The sequence below is a fragment of the Sinocyclocheilus rhinocerous genome, unplaced genomic scaffold, assembly GCF_001515625.1.
Source record: "Sinocyclocheilus rhinocerous isolate Xijiao unplaced genomic scaffold, SAMN03320098_v1.1 scaffold1551, whole genome shotgun sequence".
Taxonomy (NCBI): Eukaryota; Metazoa; Chordata; class Actinopteri; order Cypriniformes; family Cyprinidae; genus Sinocyclocheilus; species Sinocyclocheilus rhinocerous.
Window position 1 is genome coordinate 257,452 of NW_015636371.1, and position 16,075 is coordinate 273,526.

At 38.8% G+C, this 16,075-nt stretch overlaps 1 pseudogene; it reads left to right on the forward strand.

Moving 5' to 3' along the window:
• The window catches only part of LOC107747755 (membrane-associated guanylate kinase, WW and PDZ domain-containing protein 1-like), a 105,374-nt pseudogene that overhangs the window by 74,825 nt on the left and 14,474 nt on the right, over positions 1 to 16,075 (forward strand).

Sequence of the window (16,075 nt, forward strand, 5' to 3'; positions counted from 1 at the left end):
GTGTGTAAGTGTGTGAGTGTGTGAGTGAGTGAGTGAGTGAGTGAGTGTGTGTGTGTGTGTGTGTGTGTGTGTGTGTGTGTGTGTGTCATTTATCAGGTCTTTAGTACTGAGATATTTTGTGTGTGAGAGAGAGTGAATGCAAAGCTCCTTAAAGCTGCCAACTACTACAGCTAACTACCAAAAAGAAAAGTGTGATAGTCCCGTATGGTTTTGTTTAACTTTGAGTTTCATGCATAAAAAAGGGTGTGGAATATATAGCTCCCTCCACTAATGTAATATAATGCTTGGTAAATTCATTTGGTGATTATCTTTTTGGACTTTCATTCAAAATACTCTGAAAAATATGCCCTTTAATTAAAGTGAAATAAAGAAAAGATTGGTAAAAAAGAAAAATATTTTTCTTAAATGTCAGCTATGATTAAATCTTGATAATCAAGACCCTTGACCTCTTGATTCTGACCAGCCGTTACAGCATCATATACTGTACCTGCAGGCACCTTGTGATGGGAAACTGGGCAGATCCTGTTCATGGACTCTTAGTTCCCGTCTAGCATAAATCGAATTAGTAGAACAGCAGTGGATTTCTAAAAATTCTCGTCCAGTAATCATATTCGATGGAAATTTTGGTGAGAAAGTGTGGGAAGCAGTCTTTTCACAGCACATGCTAAACTCTGAAAGCACACACCATGCAGTGTCTATCATCTGTTTGCTCAGTGGCTCTTGATTTGTCTGCGTCAGAACTGCCTCCTGGCTGGGAGAAGATCGACGACCCGGTGTATGGAGTCTATTATGTTGAGTAAGTGTAAGATCCCTCCATCTCACAATCAGTTCAGTTCAGCTCAGTGACTGAATTAAAGAAACTCCCAGTGTTTTGTGTGTGTGAATGGTGAGCGTGATTTCACCAAGTACAACATGTGCCTGGATCAATATCCTTGTTGATCCAGGAACATCATTCCAATCAACCAATCAGAATTGAGGGATAACTTTTCAGGAAATGTCAGTTTTAGGCTTATAATCAGGGTTAGGCGCTTCTACACCCTCGGAAATCAGCTATCATTTCACACTGTTTTAGGAGTAAAGTATGGGTAGGGATTGGGTTAAGTCTGTATTTTTGGACAGTAATGTTGATCCAGGTTCATGTCTTACTTGGCAAAATCACGGCGACCGTGTGTGAATGTAGGGCCTGGACTTTATTCTGTGACTTTATTATTTATTGTTCATCAACTTGATCAATTTGGGCCTTATTATTGAAAACTATTACTGTAGGACTCATTGAGTAACAAAAGCACCGGATCATGGCCACAATTCAGATTGCATCATGCACCGTTTCATTTAGTTCAGAGAATCGAGTCAGATTCACTGTCTGAGAATCAGCAGAGCTTGGAATGCGTCTGAGGCTGTGTCTCTGTCTCTCAGTCACATTAACCGTAAGACGCAGTACGAGAACCCGGTTCTGGAGGCCCGGCGGCAGAAGCAGCTGGATGCGCAGCAGTCGCCGGAGGAGGGACGCTACATCAGAGGTGCGGATCACTTAAGACGAATCACTTCAGGAACACACTGCAACACTTACTGGAGTCCAGTACCAACAACTGCTTACAAACTGACACACACTGCTGTGCAACAGTCTTCGGCCATTAGTATTTTCACCAACAACAAAAAAGGTTTTAAGTCAGTTATTTCTATCTTTTGCTGTAGTGTGTCAGCAGGAAATATCAGTTTATATTTCCAAACATTCATTTTGCCATTAATTGTAATACTGCAGTGAGATTTTTGTCTGACAGCAGCCAATGTTTCACACAGAGATCTGATCTCAGTATTCTGTGACTTTATTATTTATTGTTCATCAACTTGATCAATTTGGGCCTTATTATTGAAAACTATTACTGTAGGACTCATTGAGTAACAAAAGCACCGGATCATGGCCACAATTCAGATTGCATCATGCACCGTTTCATTTAGTTCAGAGAATCGAGTCAGATTCACTGTCTGAGAATCAGCAGAGCTTGGAATGCGTCTGAGGCTGTGTCTCTGTCTCTCAGTCACATTAACCGTAAGACGCAGTACGAGAACCCGGTTCTGGAGGCCCGGCGGCAGAAGCAGCTGGATGCGCAGCAGTCGCCGGAGGAGGGACGCTACATCAGAGGTGCGGATCACTTAAGACGAATCACTTCAGGAACACACTGCAACACTTACTGGAGTCCAGTACCAACAACTGCTTACAAACTGACACACACTGCTGTGCAACAGTCTTCGGCCATTAGTATTTTCACCAACAACAAAAAAGGTTTTAAGTCAGTTATTTCTATCTTTTGCTGTAGTGTGTCAGCAGGAAATATCAGTTTATATTTCCAAACATTCATTTTGCCATTAATTGTAATACTGCAGTGAGATTTTTGTCTGACAGCAGCCAATGTTTCACACAGAGATCTGATCTCAGCATCATCATCCAGTCCTTCTGTGATTACATGAAGAAACAGAACAAACTGAGACAGACTCAATCCAGAAGAACTGTGGCCACGCTTCAGAAACCTCCTGCAGAGCTACCTGAAAAACGATGTGCAAGTGCACCCAGGACTATAGCTGGTTTAAACAAAGGATGGTCACATCAAATATTGATTTGAGTTAATTAATGGAAGTTAATTGATAAATGAAATCTATTTATGGCATTATTTTTGAAAGCATCCTCACTTTACAGCATTTTTACACTAGAGCCTACAACTTCTCTCAGTACTGTAGCTCTGCAGGAGGTTTCTGAAGCGTGGCCACAGTTCTTCTGGATTGAGTCTGTCTCAGTTTGTTCTGTTTCTTCATGTAATCAGACGGACTGATGATGATGCTGAGATCCGATCTCTGTGTGCAGCACTGGCTGCTGTCAGACTCCTAAACATACTCAAATCTCACTGCATTATTACAATTAATGGCAAAAGGAATGTTTGGAAATGTAAACTGATATTTCCTACTCACACACTACAGTACAGCAAAAGATGATAACTGCTGAAATGTTTTGAAATAACTGGCTTAAAACCATTTTTGTGGTGAAAATACTAACGTGCCTAAGACTTCTGCACAGTAGTGTGTTATTACTTATGTAATGTTGTAGTATTTATTTGCATAGCACTGTCCTTTGCTTGGGTTTACACATGCTTACATTGATTAAATGGCTTACACTATTTTGAGAACCCACTTCTGACATTCTGCTTAATATAAGTAACTTTGCAACTGCATGTAAACTAACTCTCATTAGAGTACTAGTAGACTGTTAGGTTAGGGTTAGTAGAATAATTTGACATGTACTTGCAAAGTGACTTATAGTCAGTTGAATGTCAAAGCAGACAGTCTATTAATATTCTGATGACTGCTAGTTGACGAGGAGTTGGCAAGTTACTAATAGTTAGTAGAATGACTAAAGTCGATTATCAAGATAAAGTGTTAAATTTACATTTTTTGCCTGTAGCTCAAAATAGCCCGTGCGCATTCAGACTCATTTTGCCAGCACTGGTCACATTTATTCAAGTTTAAAGCTGATTGCTCCAGTCTTCAGTGTCACATGATCCTTCTGAAATCATTGTCATATGCTGATTATTGATGTATTTACTGTAATTTTTGGTCAATTTAATGTGTCCTTGCTGAAAGAAAATATCAGTTTAATTTAAAAAAAAATGTCAGTAACACTTTCTATGAAGCCCGTATTTATAATACATTATAAAGGTATTCTTAAGGCATTATAATGAATGCATAATGCATTATAAAAAACCTTATAATATGTTGTATCATCTCATGAATATTCATAAGAACAGTTATATTATACGTTTTTTTATAATGCATTATGCATTCATTATAATGCCTTAAGAATACCCTTATAATGTATTATAAATACGGGCTTCATAGAAAGTGTTACCAAAATGTCTGTCACTTTATTTGAGACATGCCAATATGCGATTTGATTATCAAATGGTTCTTATCTTGTACTTGTGGCAGTCTAATGTTTCTTTGGTGTTGTTGGTTTGGGTCAGAATGGATAGAGGGGCACTCGTCTGCCGGCGCTGCCATCGGCTCTTATGTGCCCAGTCATCTGGAGACATACAGAGACCCTCAGAGCAGTCCGTTGGCCCCTCAGGCCCCGGGCCCCAAGCGTGAGACTTCACTTTCATTCCCATTTATATGCAACCACCAAGAATATTGACTAAATAAGCATTTACAATGACAGAACTGAATAATTAATGTGTGTGTGTGTGTGTGAGCAGGAGGAAAGCCGTTCTTTACCCGTAATCCAGCCGAACTCAAGGGCTCCTTCATAAGCACTAAGCTGCTGAAGAGCCGGCGAGGCTTCGGCTTCACTGTGGTCGGCGGCGATGAACCGGACGAGTATTCACATTGAGCAGCTGTCTGTCTGGTGCAGTCTCAACAACCTGGAGCTGAACACGCTCAGAAGAGTGGAGATGATGGTGGACTTCAGGGGAACCCCCGCACAGCTTCCAAAACTGACATTAGTAGATTACAGAGGGTAGTCTGGACTGCTGAGAGGATTATCAGTGCTCCCCTGCCCACCCTGCAAGAACTGTATACATCCAGAGTGAGGAAAAGGGCTCAGAAAATCACTTTGGACCTCTCGCATCCAAGCCATCTCCCTTTTGAGCTTTTGCCGTCTGGTCAGCGCTACAGAGCACTGAACACCAGAACAGCCAGACACAAGAACAGTTTCTTCCCTCAGGCCATCGACCTCATGAACAGTTAAAAATATGTGCATTACCACTTATTTTCATTTGATACCACCCATCTTAGTCTATCCCTACATCTTATTCTATTCTATTCTATTCCATCTATAGCACACCTGTACATAAAACCTTTGTCTATTTTTATATATGTATATACATATGTGTATTTTATTCACATATCTTTATTATTTTTTATTATCTGTGTGTTGTTGTTGTTGTCTCTGTGTACTGAAAGCTTCTGTCACCAAAAATTCCTTGTTTGTGCAAACATAGATGGCAACAGTGGTGTATAAAGTACCTGAAAGCCATACTCAAGTAAAAGTACAGATATCTTACCAGACAGTCTAAATGTGAAATAAAAACCGTCAGTAGGTGGCAGCAAGTGACTGTTAATGAGTGAGTCATTGAGATTCAACCGATTCATTCAAATGTCTGATTCATTCAGGAACAAAGCATTTGACTGTGTTAATGAGTGAATCACTGAATCATTTATTGTACTTAAGTATTGAAAGTAAAAGTACAAGTAAATGCAAAATGGAAAAGAAGCAAATAATATATATAAAAAATGTTCATACACTGCTTGAGTAGCAAGATTGTGTTCAGTTTTAACTCTTTCTTCCATTTTGTATTTAATGGAATAAGAATAAGAAGCACTTCATACGGTACTTAGTGTATTTCATTCCAACATAAGAAAACATTTCTGAAATCTGGCATCTGAAATAGCATTTAGATGTATTTACACAGTTTATGTATCTCAGAGGGGACATGGATGCATTTAACCTGCAGTTACAGATGGATAAATAATGTTTTGTTTTTAACATAAAACGTTGTCCTGCAGTCCGTGTTCTTCTGACTTCTATTTTGTAGTAGTACCAAGTACTCTTACATTTTTGGTTTCAGCCCATCATTTTCATTTAGGTTTCATTTGTGATGCACATCTCTTTGATGATGAATTGCAGGTCACATGAATGGAGTAGTGCGGCTGTTTCTCTAACGCGTGTGTGTCCCTCAGGTGACGTCATCGTCAGTGTGAACGACACCATAGTGCTGGGATACACTCACGCTCAGGTGGTGAAGATATTCCAGTCCATCCCCATCGGCTCCATGGTCCAGCTGGAGCTGTGCCGCGGCTACCCTCTGCCCTTCGACCCCGACGACCCCAACACCAGCCTGGTGACCTCAGTGGCCATCCTGGACAAAGAGCCCATCATAGTGAACAGTCAGGAGGGCTTCGAGCCCATGCCCGGCCTGGGGCCCGGTGGCGGCGGTGCTGGGGCCCCTGAGCCCATCTCGTTCGGCCCCGCCGCGGACAGCGCTCTGATGGGCCCGGCTTACGCCAGCGACGTGGTGACGCTGGCATCCTCCATAGCCACGCAGCCCGAGCTGATCACGGTCCACATCGAGAAGGGTGACAAGGGCTTGGGCTTCACCATCGCAGACAGTCTGGCTGGTGGAGGGCAGAAGGTGAAGCAGGTGGTGGATTACCCACAATGCCGAGGGCTGAAGGAGGGCGACATCCTGCTAGAGGTCAACAAGAGGAGCGTGCAGGCCATGAGCCACAACCAGATCGTGGATCTCCTCAGCAAATGTCCACGAGGGAGTGAAGTCACTCTGCTGGTGCAAAGAGGTGAGCACATGCATTCCCACAGTCAGAATCAGCTTTACTGACCAGCGTCGGGCTGCTTCGATCCAGTTAGGAATGAACACGGTCTCGTCAAACAAAATAAACCTGCAAAATGTGCAACATAGTATTACTGAGTAATGAAAATACTTGCAGAGTTGAGCGTTGTAGCCAATCGCAGACATGTCTGAACACAGCAGCCAATCAGAGGCCTTTTAATGTGTCACCAGTTTCTACACATTATTATTAGTTATAAACTTGTCTTGTGGACTATATGTAAACATCTTTCATGTGAAATAGCTTGTTTAAGGTTGTACTAAATAAAAAAATAACAGGCAATTATTTCGTGAAAAGTATTCACATTTTGCGTATTTGGTAAGGTGTACACAACTGTATGGTTAGCATGGCTTGGCAAAGGTTAAAATATTGAGTTTAGGGCTGTCATGATTCCTCGATTCAGTTAGAGTACTCGATTTAAAAAAATCCTCGATTGCATTTTGCCCGTGTCGATTAACCAGCAAAATACCGGAAGTGGAGCATTCCACAGATGAGAATCCATGAAACGCATTATTAGACCCATTTTAAAACCACTGGCGCCCTCTGTAGGCATTATAATACATAATGTACATTAGTTCTATTGTTTATAATACATTAGGCATTTTACCAGTTTTGTTCAATAAAACCATATGATTACTTGCTGTTGATACTTTATTTGAACTAATTATTATTGCCTCATTGCTATTATATATGTATTTTAAGTCATTTTAAAGGATATTGTTCACTTACATCTATTTTTATTACCACAAAAAAAAAAAAGTTATAATTATCCAATTTTTCGATTAATCACCAGAATAATCACTCAATTACTCAATTACCAAAATAATCTTTAGTGACAGCCCTAACTGAGTTTGCAATTGCAATTTGAAATCATTTAAATCTGATTGCCTTTCTGTGCTCGGCTGGACTCCACTCAGACTCCATCCAAAAAACTGTATATTTTCTGTCATTCTCATGCATCAGTGTTTTTCCAAACATTCTGTTCATAATTTCTGGGAATCGCTGTGGCAAACAGGCCAGAAACATGCCACTCATCTATATTTCATTGATTTGACTGATATCACACACTTGCTTATGTTAGTCAAAGTCTATAAAAGCCTGTCAGCTGTAATCATTCAGCAGATATCTAGCAGTGTGGAGGATTGAACCGTCTCATTTCTGTCCATATTCAGAAGAAACTGATGTTCAGAGAGTGTGTGTGTGTGTCGTCTGATATGAGTGGCCATGTGTGTGTATGATATGAAGGTGATGATTTCTTTTTCTCTCTGCCGCTGTCTCACAGGAGTCTTGCAGCCCAAGAGAAGCCCCAAAGTGCTGGTAAGATAACTTCCCTTTCATTTCTCAGCACATCAGTATAGGCAAAGTTTTTTGCAATCAAATTGTTGCACTTTCATCTTTGTGTCTCATCTGTGTCTACCTGTTGCACTTGACAAACCTTTCTCTCGAGAATGAATGCTTGTTTAGAAAAAATGTCAAAACAACAATTCTAAAGACATTTAAGATGTAAGTTACATCACATATGAATACTGTTTCCAGTTGAATGCACAGTGGTATTGGTGTGGTGGGTGCTGTTCTTTGGAAAGCACCCAAATGATTGGTAAACCCAATATTAAAGAACCATTTAAGTAGAAATGTATAAATATAGGTAAAAAATATCCATCCATTATTGTCTTTCTTTGTCATTTCCTGGTTGTTCCTTCACTCCACTCATGTCTTGGATGTGAACTCTTTTTGTCACTCTTTTCATTCTTGGGAACGGAAGCAAATATCAAAAATCCATTAAGTAATTTCTGTGCGGCTCAATCTAAAGATCATCTGATCAGATTTTGGACAAAATTTGTAGGAGGAGTAGCAAAAAAAACTAACATTTTCATTAACTTCAATATGGTGAACAGGCACATATTTGGAAATAGGGCTGCAACAAACGATTATTTTGATAATCGATTAATCTAACGGTTATTAGAACGGTTGATCGACTAATCATTGATTATTCCACATGTTTTTGATTATTCATCTTTTGCAATTAGTTAAAATATTGAGTTATACATATTCTAACAAATAAATTAAGGTAATCAATTCAGCTTTTGAAAGTCATATTAATTAAAGTTATACAATTAATTTATACACATAAATATATTTGGCACACAAAATGAGATGGCAGAGAAACTCTCTTATTCACCATTTAATCAGCTATATGAAAAAGTAGCTGAATGACACATCATTCTGCCTAAAATATCTTTTTGTAAGTCATATGGATAAGAAACAAAATAAAGGTTAAGTGATAAGACGTTTTATTTTTGGATAAACTATTTTCAAGACGCTCCTGTTCAAGACGAGACAGCAGAAAGCATTCTTTATTTTATAAAAGCACAACATTTTGTTGATATTGTGAGTGCACACAAATAAAAGTACGTAGCTGAAACAGTAGTATAAGCTGTTTTGGGAGGAGGAGGAAAAAGATGGGCTCGGGTCGGCAATTCTTATAAGCTGTCGGACACGGGCCGGGCTAGGGCCTGTGCGTCTCGGGGTAGGGCCGGGCTAGGGCCTATATTTGAGGCCCGTGCAGGGCTTTAATGAACGGTAAATGAGTTGAGTGCTGAGTGGAGCGCACACGCATAGAGCGGGATAATACGCAGAGCGTCACAACATGAAAATTTGATACCGGCATATCCCTACACCACGTGAAAGTGAAACCTGAGCGGTGAACTAATTTTCAGCAGATCTCTAATTATTGGCGACATCAGAAATTGACATTATATAATAGATGTTCTTTTGAACATTTTAGCAATTTAAAAATATTTTTTACACGGCACCCCGGTTGGGAAACACTGCATTAGGTCATATGAGCTCAAACGACTACTTGACAACAAAAATATTTGTCGACAATTTTTTATTGTCGATAATGTCGACTAATCGTTTCAGCCCTATTTGGAAAATGACGTATCGCCAGAATTTGCGCAAGCCAGCAAATTAAAGGATTCAAAAATAACAAAATTCGGACAATGTTTTCAAAAGTTATAAGTGTTTTTGCATAAAACCTTTTATCTCTGGAACACTAGGTGGCTCTGTATTCAAACATCTCAGGTACCTCCAGGACGTGTTGTCAGTGATCCTTACCAATTTTTTTGTGCATTTGTGCTATCTCCTGACCGGTAGGTGGCGCTATTCCCAACTTTGGCATGTACTCTCAGATCATGGAGCTGATGAATCATATCAAGTTTCATTTCGATGGATCAAAGTTTGGATGATATACAGCCTCTGAACCAATTTTCGGTCAACAATATTAAGTTCGTGGCATCATAACTGTAATGGTGGTGGGCCACCAGAAAAAAATTACAGTCAATATTTCCATCAATTGTTTTTTAATTCAACTTTTTCGGGCGCCAGACAGGTATAGGCCTGCCAAAAAAAAACAAAAAACAGGATAGCTTAAAATAACCACCTGTTCAACAAACTCAATTTTCTTTTGTCTCTTTTTTTTTTTTCAATCAAAAACTTTTAATTAACACAAATGGGTTTACTCAACACAACACCAAAAAAAACAGTCAAAACTAGTTTGATCAACACCAACACAACACCAAAAACAAAAACAAAAAAAACAGCAACAATCAAATAAAACAAAGAAAAATTGTTACAAATGATCAGATAAAAAAAAACAAAGAATCATAGAACAATTTCAGACTCCGCTACTTATTTTCTCTGTGTTCTTGGTATATATATTTTTTTTTAACCCATAAGATACGTGCAGATACGTCACAGTTCATTGTAACAGGGCTTTCAACAGTAGATTCACATGTCCATTTTAAATCCCAATTTGTCCATGTAAGAAAAACACAATGAATAAGTAGTTTGTAGGAGTAAGGGGATAAACAAATCAACAAAACAATATATATGTATATAATCAGACTCGATAAACTAGAAAAACGAAATTAAATGAACACATTTCTTGGTATATATATTTTTTTTTAACCCGTAAGATACGTGCAGATACGTCACAGTTCATTGTAACAGGGCTTTCAACAGTATATTCACATGTCCATTTTAAATCCCAATTTGTCCATGTAAGAAAAACACAATGAATAAGTAGTTTGTAGGAGTAAGGGGATAAACAAATCAACAAAACAATATATATGTATATAATCAGACTCGATAAACTAGAAAAACGAAATTAAATGAACACATCGGTAGTGCATGTTTGAATAGCACGTGCATGTGTATGTGCGTGTGGGACTGAGTGTGCGTGTGCTAGATTGTTTGTGTGAGAGAATGGCTTTTTGCGTCACTGACCCAAGTGTAGCAGATCACAAGGTTTATGAAGAGTGTCTAGGGACCGCAGTGGACTCAACGATGATCCTTTTTACGACCGGCTTTCCTAGGAACACGAGCCACACTCCACACGGTAAACTAAACTTCTCTCCCATAACTCTCACGTGTACTTTGTTCACTTGTGATGTCTCTCCTCCCCAGGTGTGTGAGCCTCGCCCTTATATTTGCTTCTCCCATTAATTGATATGCACGCCTCCCTTTACGTCATTGAGTTGTGAAATTAAAGTGAAAGTAAACGGATTGAACAAGTTTTGAACAAAGATGAATATCAAAATTTGTTCAATCATTTCTGTGCGGCTTATTCCATAGATCATTTTCGCCAATTTTCTGAAGAATTGGACACACTTTGAAGGTGGAGTAGCGAAAAAAATATACTTTTCAAAACGGCCGCTACTGTAATGGGCAGAAGTCCTAATGTAAGCTATTGAATGTGTTCAACATGAAGAGAGTAATCAGATGAACTAAATTTCATTCAGAAGTTATAACTGTTTGAAAAGTAAATTTTTGAAAGTTGGTCAGATCACTGTTCATGACCATTTCTACAAGTGTGCCAAATTTCATTCTTTTCCTATGTTCCATTCATAGGGCTGCCATAAACTCCCATTGGGGAGAAGAAGAATAAAGAAAACGTAAAAAAGGAAGATTAGGGGCTACAGCCCCTGCGGGACTTGACCCCTAAAAATCCCTCAGACTTACAAGTGTACAGCCAAACCTAGTGGAAAAAAGATATGACAAAAAGTGCAAAAAAGCTTATAACTGTTGGTGAATTCGTCCATTGGCCATCTTGCTTCCTTCTATTCCTTGGATCCTTTTTCACAGCTGGTCATTTACTCTATTTGCCATTTGATGTCAAACACCTACTTTTTAAACTCCTCCTTGACTTATTCAAACCACTGTTGCATTCATGATGTTAAACCAATCTGTTCTCCTACAACGCTTCGAAGGTGCCAAAGTGGACGTGAGGCTTTATCTGCGCAACAATTTTACATATCGAGTATATGTCACAGTCATCAGGTCTTGAACAGTGTTGGGCAGTAACGCGTTACTGTAATTTGATTCCTTATTTAGTAACGGAATAATTTAAATTAAATACTGTAATTTAGAGTATAGTTACAAGCCGAGGTCTCTATACGTTACTGCCGCGTTACATTGCTGACAGAATGCAGTGTTTTATAATCTAGAGATTGTAAAAAGGATGTGGCTCACGCACTGTCGAGTCAAGTGCCAGTGGATTAGAGACCTGCTCCCGTCAGTAATTTGATTAAATTTTCAGAGTAACTTGCCCAACACTGGTCTTGAAGCTACCTGAGCAGTTTTGTTTTTTACTGAAAAATTGCTAATTTTGATTATTATGTCCCTATATTTTGGCATAAAATAGGATTGTATTCTGTTTGCCCCAAGGGATCCAAGAGACCAATGATATAAAATGTACCCAGATCGACAATTTTGGCATTGGCCATTTAGAATTTTGTTTTAAAAAGCAATGTTTTAGACATTTTTCTTTCTGCCATTTTCACTCACATCAAAAACCTACCAGACACGACATGACGTGACATGCAATAAAATGCATCTTTTCCATGTTAATCAGAGTTTTTGTCCTAACCAGCCGCGACACACGAACAACAACCTACAAACTATGACAATGATAATCTCAGGTACTGATTATGTGCTTCATTCAGTGTTAAAAGTGTCTAATGTGAGTTTGAATATCATTTTGCATGACCTTTATAGCCATACTGAAAGCAACAATAGTTTACCTCAGATCTTGAAAATAAATTAAAGTGAACTCAATGCGAACCAACAGGTGTGTTCATTAAGATGGTATCAACCACTTTTATTAATGTTAAAAAGGTTTAATATATATGAATTACATTAACTTGTCCATTTTGTTGGGTTGCAGTGCGCTTACACAGAGAGCCCGCTCACACACGCTTCTGATTGACTGTGATTTTTGATTGATTCTGTCACATCTCATAGCCATCTTGGGTCTGGTGTGGACAGACAAATTCACCAGATTTCACACAGATCATCATTGAAGCATGCTGGCATAAAGTTACAAAAACGTTCTTATGTCTCAAACCATGATCATATAATATAAAGCTGACATAAAGGCGCACTGTAGTGTTTTCTGCAATATCTTGACAAGACCTATTGCATGTCAAATAATGACCATGCTTCATGATTGCTTATGCTTGCTTAGCTCTTCACTTTGCCTCTGTTGTGCATTTAATTATGCCCTGGCAACCACCCAATACATCCCTGTACCCCAATAGCAATGCATAAGAACAACACAACACCATAGCAACCGCATAGCAATGTACTGACAGCCGCCCACAACACTCTAGCATTGTGGAAGCGACATTAGCATGAAAAAGCACCGCTCACGTTTTTATCTGGGAGTGTAATAATCTAGTTGTTAGTAGCATTTAATAAACATTATCATGTCACGTGAATGAGATTATAAATAGCCAATAAGAAATCAAGACAAGAATTGGCTTTGCAGCAAACTTTTTGCACTGTGTGTGTTTGTGTGATAGTTGCTGAATGTGTCGTGTGCTTGAATTGTAGGTACACACTCAACGAATCGACTCTGTGGGATTGTGTTGCTCCTCTCTACCCATTCTCTCCATGAACTGTCTATTTTTAGGCCTGGCCTCTTTTTTGTTCGTTTCTCATTCCATTCCCTCTCTTGCACCAAATTCCATTTTCTTTCCTTTTCTTTCTCTCTTCACATATTATTCTTTCTTTCTAGGTCAAACCCGGTCATGTTATTGATATTTTGTTCAGTGCCGTTATCTCTCAATCCCACATCCACAATCAGAACAATATATCGATCAGGCTGATTAATCTGCAATTCCAGATTTTTGTCATCAGGTGCTTATTATGCAGTGCCTGATTAATAGAAATTTGTCCGTTCCAAAATCTACCATCACTTTGTCAATGGATAGTGTACATTTACCACTGCTTTAGACACGTCCCACAGGTTTGACTTAATTGACAACAAACACTGTGTGACCATCCGTGACGTCTAAACAGTGTTGGGGGTAACGCATTACAAGTAATGCGAGTTACGTAATCAGATTACTTTTTTCAAGTAACTAGTAAAGTAACACATTACTTTTTAATTTACAAGAGAATATCTGAGTTACTTTTTCAAATAAGTAACGCAAGTTACTTTTTCCCCAATTTATTGATTGACAGCTCTCTTGTCCCCATGTTGAGCGAAATCAGATGTTACTGTAGTTCTAAAATAAATATGAATATGCATTAATTCATCTCACCCACAAAAAAAAAAAGATTCAGTATGTGACGAGTGGGGGCGGGGCCGAGAGCCGTGGGAACGGAGCGAGGCCAGTGGAGTCTTTTAAAAGTAACTTTCCCCAGCACTGCATCTAAAAGACACAAGCGTGAATGAGATTCTCCACTGCGACAGAAGCAACTGTCTGTGAACAACTTAATTTTTGGTCTGTTCCTCATACAAAAGTGTGATATGGCTTCAGAAGACTTTGCATAAACTACTTTATTGTAGTGTTGGAAGGTGTTTGTCCTCGGCAATGTGGCAGTATCCTGTATATCATTTGCCTTGGACATTCCTTTTGTGATCCACTGTAGAAAAAAAACAATCAAGCTAGTTTGAAATAACATGATAATAGGTAAATTATGACTAGAGATTTTTTGGTCAACTAGTCCTGCAGACTAAACCTTTGAATCTCTGTGTCTCTCAGCAGTTGGAAAGGAAGGACAGTCAGGGCAGCTCTCAGCACAGCATATGCAGTCACCGCAGCACACACACCGACTCGCCCAGGCGCCCGCAGCCCATCGTGCCCACTGACACACTTGGGGGCCCTCGAACCGTGCCACCTCCTCCCACCCAGCTGCTGCCCGTCCTGCCCCCCTTTGACACCTCTGCAGCCAATGGGACGCTCCAGAAGAAACCGGACCCCTTCAAGATCTGGGCGCAGTCCAGGAGCATGTACGAGAGCCGGGGTGAGTAGCCCGCTTGATTCCCACTCGTCTTACTGCTGAGTGTGCGGCTCTGTTTGAAAATTCTGTCATCATTTACTCACCCTCCTCTTGTTCCTAACCTGTATGAGTTTCTTTCTTCTGTTGAACACAAAAAATTATATTTTGAAAAATGTTGGTATCTGAACAGTTGATGGGCACTGTTGAATTCCATAGTATTTTTTTTTCCTACTCAGCTGTTCAGATACCAACATTCTTCAAATGATCTTCTTTTGTGTTCAACAGAAGAAATAAACTCATACAGGTTAGGAACAAGAGGAGGGTGAGTAAATGACAGAATTTTCATTCTGACTACTTCTTTAAGATTCAGGTTTCTTCGCCAGTATCACTTATCATTAACCATATTCATCATTTTGATTCACATTAGAGTCTCACAAGAAATTCTATTACATAGAAATAACACTTTGTATTAGAGCCGTCATGATACAATATGTGTCATGGTGCAATACCAGCTAAAGTATTGTTATACCACTCATATTGTTTAAATGATTCTATTAATTCTTTCATTAACACACATTATTATGCAAAATTAATATTCCTTAACATTCTTCACTTCACACAGCACTGCAATGCATTTATGTTCAAAGAAAACTAAAGATTTGCACCACCAAAACTTTCATTTGAATCAAAGTTATGCCAAAATAACAATATAACCTATTTTAACAATTAAAATGTATTTATTTATCAGACACTTTTATCCAAAGCAACTTGGAACATTGCAAGCAATTTGTCAATTATTATTTATTTCAGGTTTATTTGACAGGGACAATGCACATCAATAATACATAAATGTACAATGTGCCAGAATTAGCCAGAAGGCTATTTGGCATCTGCAGACTGATGGTAAAATTGTCACCCTAAAAATATAAAATAAATAAATAATACATTTATTTTATTTATTTAGTCATTTAGCAGACGCTTTTATCCAAAGCGACTTATAAATAAAAGCAGTCAAAACTAACAAAAGAGCAACAATATATAAGTGCAAATGACAAGTCTCGGCTATATAAGCTGTTGATACTCAGAGATGGTAAAGGATTAAATTTCCAATCATTAGAGATAAGCAGACCAGTACCTCCACCTCTTCCAGTCAGACAGGGGGAGTGGGATACATAATACGTACATGCTCCAAACTACATATAAATGTATGCTATACCTAATACATATAGTTCTATCCCAATACAAATAGAAAAAAAAAATGTCACCAGCTCACTCAAACACACAATCCGACTGTCAGACAATATGACAAGCAGTGTATCAATAATATCAATATACAGGCAAGGATAATGTAAGCATACAGACAAGTAACAGTAGTTTAACCTTAATCATTCAG